We start from the raw sequence: 9649 nt of genomic DNA, 5'->3' as shown, positions 1-9649 counted from the left end.
TTTTGGTAGAGTTTCAAGCCAAAAGATACGGTGCATGCATATTGGAAATTGAATTTTTTATCATTAAGGTTTAGGTGGTTTGAATGCAAAGTAAAAGATTACATTTTACTAGATGAACCTTAGTTGAATAGATGCATTGAAAGTTGTTTTTGTTTCAACTTCCAAGAGACTTTATTTATTATAGTTGCTGGCAATCTTCACTATAAATAGAGAAGAGATTTAGTGGAGAAACACAACACATGAAGAAAGAGTCTGTGAGAAGAAAGATTCTAAAACAAAGTCACTTTGTAGAGAGAAACATATCTTTGTGTGAGAGTGTTATCATTTCTTGTAACTATTGAGTGAGGTACTTGGGTTTGCAGAGTGATACACTATTTGGGGGTGAGTTACAATCTTGTGATCATTTTTGTGATAGGGAAATACCTTTTGAGACGATTTCATGGACGTAGGCAAGAGGTGTCGAACCACGTTAAATTCCTGTATTTGTTATTATTTTTCCTATGGTGTAATCTTTGATGTGTTCTCACAATCCTTTGTGGGTGTGGATAATTTTATTTGAGGGACTGTTGATTACCTAACAGTGTTATCAAAGCTATAGTTGGGAGCACACAAAGATTCAAGATGGGGGAGAAGACATCACGAGGGTACACATATGTTGGTTTAAAGTGGGGATGGAAGGTATACAAGGGGAGACACTTGGTGTTACGAGGAGAGAAAAATAAAGGTAATATTTTCTATTTGGATGGACAAACCTTGAAGAGGAACCGTGATAGCAAAGTGAAGAAGAAAGTGAAATTTTCTAACGTTGTAGAAGTGTTGGGAGATACTTCCATTAGAGAGGGAGTTTGTTCACTTTCAAATTAATTGAAGAATATTTCTCTTTTGCCTTGAGAGGGAGAATTGTAGAGTTTCAAACAAAAGATAAGATACATGCACATTGGAAATTGAATTTTTTTATCACTAAGGTTTAGGTGGTTTAAATGCAAAGTGATAAATTACATTTTACTAGATGAACTTTAATTGAATAAATGCATTGAAAGTTGTTTTTGTTTCCACTTCTAAGAGAGATTATTTATTATAGTTGGTGACATTCTTCATTATAAACATAGGAGAGATTTAGTGGAGAAACACAACACATGGAGAGATGTGTGAGAAGAGAGATTGTGAAACAAAGTCACTTTAATGTCAGTGTTATCATTTCTTGTAACAATTGAGTGAGATACTCGGGTTTCTAGAATGATACATTATTTGGTTGGTGTGAGTTACAATATTGTAATCATTTTTGTAATAGAGAGATTCTTTTGAGAAGATTTTGTGGACGTATATTAAATTTTTGTATTTGTTATTATTTTTCCTACGAGTGAATAGGCAATTTAGTCCCTGAGATTGTATCCATTTTGCATATTAGTCCCTAACTTAATATTAAATTCAAAATAGTCCCTATCTTTGCAAAAGTGTTGCAAAATAGTCCTTCTGTTAAATTTTAAAGTAACACCGTTAATGATGTCAATTTTAGTGCCACGTGGACTATCCAACGTGGCACTAAAGGATGACGTGGCATGACACGTGGATGTACCTCTTAAAAGATGCCACGTCATTTGATGATAACAAAATGAGTAAATAGGAAATTTAGTCCCTGACTTTGTACCCCTGTTGCATATTAGTCCCTAACTTAATGAAAAATTCAAAATAGTCCCTATCTTTTGCATAAGTATTGCAAAATAGTCCTTTCGTTAAATTTTAAAGTAATGTTGTTAGTGAGGTCAATTTTAGTGCCACATCATTTGATGATGATAAAATGAGTGGCTTCTTCAAATTTGATGGTTCTGAACTAATTGAGGCATATATACGAAAAAGAACCCACACACACTTGCATAAATAAAAAGAACCAAAAATCCACAGCAACAACCTTATCTCTGTAGCCGTCAACACCAATGGGCGAGGTCTGCATAACCATTCTCTTTTCCTCTTTTTTTTTCTTCAATTACCATCAATATATCATTCCGAGTTCTGATTTTTTTTGTGTGTGTTTTGAATAGGAAGACAAAAACCAGAGGAAAACAAAGTGGAGGAGAAAAAAGCAAATGAAGAAGAAAAGAAAGAAGAAGAGAAAAAATCAGAGGAATCAAAAGATGACAAGGAATTCAATGAGGAATCTGTGCCACCAGAAATTGTGTTAGGCACAACCTTTGCAATACATGGACACTTTAAGCACGATTTCCGGCATCTTTTAAGTTAGGGACTATTTTGCAACACTTATGCAAAAGATAGGGACTATTTTGAATTTTTCATTAAGTTAGGGACTAATATGCAACAGGGGTACAAAGTCAGGGACTAAATTGCCTATTTACTCGTTTTGTTATCATCAAATGACGTGGCATCTTTTAGGAGACACATCCACGTGTCATGCCACGTCATCCTTTAGTGCCACGTTGGATAGTCCACGTGGCACTAAAATTGACCTCACTAACGGTGTTACTTTAAAATTTAACGGAATGACTATTTTGCAACACTTTTGTAAAGATAGAGACTATTTTGAATTTAATATTAAGTTGGGGACTAATATGCAAAATGGGTACAATCTCAGGGACTAAATTGCCTATTCACTCGCAAATCAAACATGCACTTTCAGTGTCTAAAAGTTCGGTCAAAATGACGTTGCCTATTTGTAGACTCACGGCGTGCGAGTTGAAGACGAAAGCGCGAAGAAGGCGATTGGTTTCATTGAGGTAATTAACTATTCGCAACTTCTTTTGCTGTGTTTGGTTCTGTTATATATATATATATATATATATATATATATATATAATTTAAGTCACTGTGGTTGAATTTTATAATGCTCACGTTTTTGTGATATCCAATTTAAAATTATGCTTAGTTTGTTTTTTCTGCGGATAAAATTGTTAAAAATATGCTTAGGTTGACCATGAAATTGAATCATGCTTTAATTATATATATATTAGTGCTTCTATTGTTAATGGATTTTGACATGGAGAATAGGGACATGTCTCTTTTTTTTATTTTTTACTGATTATTGTAGTTGTCGTTTTGGTGTAATTTTCTTTTGTGTTATTGCTTTGTTTCTTGTTTTCTGAAATTTATAGTCGAAAAGATGAAAAAACAACAACAAAACAGTGGGAAATTGAGAAAACAAGAAATAAAGTGAAAACAGAAAGTGATAACAGAATGTCATCTTTATGTTTGTTTTGTTTGCTATCTTTTGAGATTTGTAAAGGAAATTTTGAGAACAAAATGTGGAGTAGCTGGCTTATGCTCTGACCACTGATGATAAAATATTGGATGTGTTATCATCCTTTGGAGTCTATTATTAAATGTGGGACAGTGTGATTTGGTGATTGTCGTGTTTGTAAATGCTTAATAATTTGGTTGTTGATTGATAATTTGTGGGGTTTGTTTTAGGCTGTTTCATCTTCAAAGTGTAGCATGATGATTGTAGTTGTTGGAATATATTAGGATTCTTATTGTTTTGCAAGTCTAATTGGTATAAGTCTTCATGAAATAGGCTTTTACTAGTTATGCTACAACAGTACTCGACCTCAATTAAGTACGAGTATTTGTAAACAAATTATATAATGAGATTTCAAATTATTTAGAGGGTGTTCTCTCCTTTTCCATTGAAAGTGTAATTTCAATTGTAGTTGTTTATTAGAAAGGAAATTGTCAAATTGTGTGCTCGAGAACTTCCAACTAACTGATAAAATGTTTTCTTAAGTCACTAATTAATTACCTTCCTGTGTTGTGCTTTGTTGCAAATCTTTGCATAGTTGGTCTCAATCCCAAGCTTGGATATAAGGCCGGGGTTGTGTTTGGAAGTTGATAGCCAATGCCTAGCTTTGTTGAATCTCTATGACTAATTACCTTCTCTGATTAAGAATTTATATATCTCATACTAAATGCATAGTTTAACAGCCTCTCCAATTTCTTTGCTTGGTGATCATGTTTATGACCATATTAGATGCACTGGGCTCTCTGGTGAATGATCAGGACATTGGCTATGAATTTTTTCTTGGAGCTTATGTTGACATGACTTACAGGCCATAACTGTAATAGGGAAGGAAGAAGGCATCAAAGGTTATTGGAAGGGCAACCTCCCCCAGGTCTTTATAATCAGGAATGGATTTATTGGTAATTGGTATTTCTGTATGTATATCTCCTTATTATGTTGACTAGTCTTTTCATTTGTTTTACTGTTTCCACTTTTAATGTTGCAGTTGATTCGGGTTATACCTTATAGTGTTGTCCAGCTTTTTGCATATGAAATTTACAAGGTTGGCTGTTAAACTATCTTTCGTGAATTTCTTTTCCCCAAGATTGCATGTTCATGTCTAAGTTATACTTTTGGATTTATAGAAAATATTCAAGGGAAAGGATGGTGAGCTCTCTGTTGTGGGAAGACTTGCAGCAGGTACTTTTGCTGGCATGATATCAACTTTTGTAAGTAATTCATTATGACGCCCAGCCTTGTATAACTTGCAGTTGCTTTCATGATGTTATTCTGTTTCATTGCAGGGGATTAAACCTTTTGTTTAACAATTATGGGCAATTTCTTGTTTGTATATTAATCCTTTTAATGTCTCATCTAAATTTCAATATATGTGTCTAACTTTGTATATGTCTATGTAGATAACTTACCCATTAGATGTCCTGTGATTACGATTAGCTGTTGAACCTGGTTATCGAACAATGTCAGAGGTATATAAATTGACGTTTTTAGGTTTTTTCACTAGATCTTCATCTGCTAATGAACCATGTTATGGCTTTTCTAGGTTGCCTTGAGCATGCTAAGAGAGGAAGGATTTGCATCTTTCTACTATGGCCTTGGGCCTTCTCTGATTGGAATAGCTCCATATATTGCAGTGAACTTTTGTGTTTTTGATTTGTGAGTTCATTAGTAATCTTTTATCATATAAGAACATTGGATATTGGACAGACATTGATAACCTTCTATGGATAATAGATTAAAGAAGTCGTTGCCAGAGAAATATCAAAAGAGACCTGAAACATCTCTACTCACTGCTGTGTTTTTTGCATCACTTGCCACACTTACATGCTATCATCTGGATACAGTGCGAAGACAGATGCAATTGAAGGCTGCGCCTTATAAGACAGTCTTAGATGCCATTTCAGGTTAGGAATGCAAACATAGTGGTTTCAATCAAGTTGTTAATCTTTTTCTGATGGGTGATTGGTCAATGATGTGGCAAAAAGTAAAAATGAGGCAAATTGCTCAAACTAGGTCCCTTTTAGAAACTAATTCCCAAAAGGGGGCTGTTTTGAAACTTTTTCCAGGGGAGTCTGTTTTTGAAGGGGACTCGCCAGTGGAGTTGGCGAGTTGCTATCCACGTGGCGGGTCCCGCCACTCGTACTCACGAAATGTTTTTTTACGGAAAATTTTTTTTTAACTTCAAACGGGTATAACTTTTGATAGGAATGTCCATTTGAGGCCCATAATATGTCAAAATGCTCGAAATTGAATGAAGAATCCCTTGGCAAATTCCCAAAGGGAATTTGGTCAACTCATTTTCCCAAACAATTCCTCTAAGATTCAACCACCCATTTTTTTAATCTTAAATCCTATTTTTGAGCTACTTAGAGGCATTTTTTGGGAAAATGATTTCGGGAATTTTCCAAGGGATTCTTCATTCAATTTCGAGCATTTTGACATATTATGGGCCTCAAACGGACATTCCTATCAAAAGTTATACCCGTTTGAAGTTTAAAAAAAAATTTCCGTAAAAAAGCATTTCGCCAGTACGAGTGGCGGGACCCGCCACGTGGACAGCAACTCGCCAACTCCACTGGCGAGTCCCCTTCAGAAACAGACCCCCCCTGAAAAAAGTTTTAAAACAGCCCCCTTTTGGGAATTAGTTTCTAAAAGGGACCTAGTTTGAGCAATTTGCCTAAAAATGAAAAAACTTGAATTTTATACTCCCAAGTCTGTGGTGGTTTGATTTATAGGAATTTATGTAAAAGATGTGGATTCTTTAAGCTTTATTGTTTCAATAGTTATGCACTATTTCCAAATTAATTATTTTATTGATGCAGGTATTGTGGTAGGGGATGGAATTATTGGCTTGTATCGGGGATTTGTGCCCTACGCTTTGAAAAATTTACCAAACAGCAGGTACTTGTGATCTTCTATTTCTAGTTATTAAGTTTTCAATCTTTGCACTGTGCCTAGCGAAACTACACTTTGTTGATTCTTATTTTCTTTCTTGTGACATTCAGTATTTTTGCTGGAGATCATAAATTCCATTAAAATTAGTGTGTTTATTTGAGATTGCTACTGCCTCCATGCCACTAAACATACACAGATATAATAAATATAGCTCATCACGGTCATTTATTTTAATTTGAAGTTGATTATGATTTGTAACTTGATTCAGTCCTTGTTTATCTCTACAGTATCATGCTTACTACATATGACATTGTCGAACGTCTAATTGCCGCTAGTGAGAAAGAATTTCAAACAATTACTGAGGAAAACCGCAACAAACAAAAGAAACCCCAATAATAGTCAATGACAGTGAACCTAAGATTCATGTTGTTTTACCCATTCTTTCCCCCCTGGAATTTTGTGGAACTAATGCTTCAGCAGTTCTATCCAGTATTAGCTGGAATTGCTTTATAGATAGCCACTGTCAGCAGTTATGAGTATATACCAGCAGCCAATATTTGGTATCTTGGGGCTCTAAATTTTGCAGGACACAATGTGCTAGTTACTGTAATACCATATTCTTTTGTTGAATGTATTTTAGCAGTAATTTTTTGTAGGGATTTTGCCAAACTGAATGGCAATATAAACAGAGATGTCAAAGAAGATACTTTCTGACAAACTTTTCCAACACACTATTGTAGGATGACTTTTATGCTGAGTCTCACTGAATAACTTCGGTCCATTTTCTATGTAGTGTGACTCATATCAAATTCACCCTAGGATAATATGTTGAAAAGAATGTGTTGATGACATTCCGCATATGAATAGAGCAATTCTAGCATAGCACAATGCCATGTACCAATCACACTGACCATATGCACATATAACCTTTTACTTTTGAATACATGGTAATGGTACTATCTAAATAGGATTAATATACCCATACATAAGTTTTTTACAATTCGTTCAATGTAATAGAGATAAGAAAACGACAGAAATGTGAGTGAAATAAGCTGGGTGATATAACAGAGATATTATGAGAAAAAATGAAATGTGTATGGAAGCCAACATTCTCATACAGAGATGAGATGCTGTCTGATTCTTTCGGTCTCAGTTGTAGTTGGATTGCCCAATACCTTATAAATCTCACGTTAAAATTTCATATTTTCAATGTGGGATTCAAGTCCCATACTCGTTGTGCACTAGCCCCTTTGACTAGTTCCAAGTGAAACATTGCAAAGCCAGCATGACCACTCATGTGGTTCGTTTGTAACTGAGAGACATGATGGAAGGTTCTGATATCAATTAATAAGAATCTTGAGAGAATCACATCACAGAAGCTAATTGTTTTAGTTGGAGTACAAGGCTTTATAAATTCTACACCTGTGTTTTCAATATGGGACTCAAGTCTCATGCCTTGCAATTGGATTTTAACATTGACATAAATTTCAAATGAAGTGGAGAGTCCAAGGCTTTTATAAATTTTACATCAGAATCCATATTTTTAATATAGGACTCAAGTCTCATACATTGCAATTGGATTCTAACATTGACCTAAATTTCAAATGAAGTCTACTTCGCTTTTTATATTTTTGTCATTATTTAATAACTAATAGTTTTTTTGGATACCCTAATTATTTTTCAGCCTTTTAACGTTTCTAAATTTTCAAATTTAATTATAATTGTAAATATAATATATATTTTCATCTTCACTTGTGTACCTAAAAAACTATTAAGTATAAAAATTGTAATTTATAAAACTTCTCATCAATTTGTCAATTAGAAATACACTTCTTTGCTATCTGAAGTATGTTATGCTAAAGCAACAAATGGTGATATCTTACCAATGTTGGAACACACATTGTTCCTCACTCAATTGCAAGAGATGCAATTCACTCCCTCACATATTCACTTGTGTATCACTCACTGTTTTCTAAGCACAGAATTGCACAGAATTGCACACCTACTAGGAATAGCACTAGAGACTGAAAATGATAGAATGAAAAACAACCCTTTATTAAGATGTATGATTGCCCTTTTATACAAGCAAAACAAAGTAACAACCCTTCACTCTTAGGCTAGCACTTATAACAGAATTTTAAAATTCTGTTACTCTCTCTTATAAACAAAGCCAAAACAGAATTAAACTCTCACACCCTCCCTTAATTCTGATCTCCTAAGTCCATCAAGCCAATTCTGTCCCTTAACATTTTAAACCTCTCCCCTTTGAGGGGTTTGGTTAAAATATCAGCAAGTTGATCAAATGTGCAGTAGTACTCCACTTTCAATTTCTCTTTGTTCACTTGATCCCTAAGATAGTGAAACCTTGTTTCTATGTGTTTGCTTCTACCATGAGAGGTTGGATTCTTTGACAGGCTTATAGCTGACTTATTATCCACAAAAAGCTTCACTCCATCACTCTCCTTGATTTTTAATTCCTGTAGTAATGTGTCCAACCAGACAGCTTGACAAGCACTCATTGTAGCTGCAACATACTCAACTTCACATGTTGATAGAGCCACTATGGATTGCTTCTTAGAACACCATGATATTGGTGCTGCACCATACATGAATATGTAACCTGTAGTACTCTTTCTGTCATCTCTGTCTCCTCCCCCAATCTGCATCAGTATATCCCATCAATTCCTCTGAGTTGCTATTGTCTTTATTTGGAAATAAAATTTTAGCATTGATGGTCCCTTTTATGAACCTTAGAATCCTCTTGGCAGCTAGGAGATGAGGAATTCTGGGTCCTTTCGTATATCTACTTACCAGTCCAACAGCAAATTCCAAATCAGGTCTTGAATGACACAAGTACCTGAGAGAACCAACAATCTGTTTGAACTCAGTTGCATCGACTTTGTCTTCCTTGCCCTCATTTTCAAGTACAAGACTTGCCTCTGTTGGTGTTGCTGCTGAATTACATTCAACCATGTTGAATCTCTTCAATATTTCTGTTGCATACTTTCTCTGGTGCATCAAAATACCTCTCTCAGTCTTCTTGAATTCAAATCCAAGGAAATAGGATAGAACCCCATATCAGTCATTTCAAACTCACTCATCAATTCCCTTTTCAGTTCTGCTATCTCACTTTCATTACCACCAGTGATCAACAAATCATCCACATAGAGGCATATAATAATGATATTACCTACTGATTTGGATCTTACATAGACTCCAAACTCACAGCTACACTTATCAAAGCCAATTTTCATCATAAAATTGTCAATTTTCTTGTTCCAAGCTCTTGGGGCTTGCTTAAGTCCATAAAGAGCTTTTCTCAACCTGAGAACCTTTGACTCTTTGCCAGCTATAGAGAATCCAGGTGGCTGAGTCACATAGACCTCCTCATCAAGAGGACCATTTAAGAAAGCACACTTCACATCTAGTTGGTGCATTGTCCAATTCTTTAGGCTAGCAATTGCCACTACTGTTCTAATAGTCTCAATTCTAGCAACTGGTGCAAACACC

The 9649-nt window shown here is 35.0% G+C and overlaps 1 pseudogene; it reads left to right on the top strand.

Moving 5' to 3' along the window:
* Positions 1-621: 621 nt before the first annotated feature.
* Positions 622-6535, top strand: LOC114375215 (annotated as a pseudogene).
* The last annotated feature ends 3114 nt before the right edge of the window (positions 6536-9649 follow it).

Source organism: Glycine soja, chromosome 1, assembly GCF_004193775.1.
Source record: "Glycine soja cultivar W05 chromosome 1, ASM419377v2, whole genome shotgun sequence".
In the NCBI taxonomy this organism is placed as follows: domain Eukaryota; kingdom Viridiplantae; phylum Streptophyta; class Magnoliopsida; order Fabales; family Fabaceae; genus Glycine; species Glycine soja.
The sequence above is the reverse complement of the archived record's forward strand: the minus strand, read 5'-3'. Positions and strand labels throughout refer to the sequence as shown.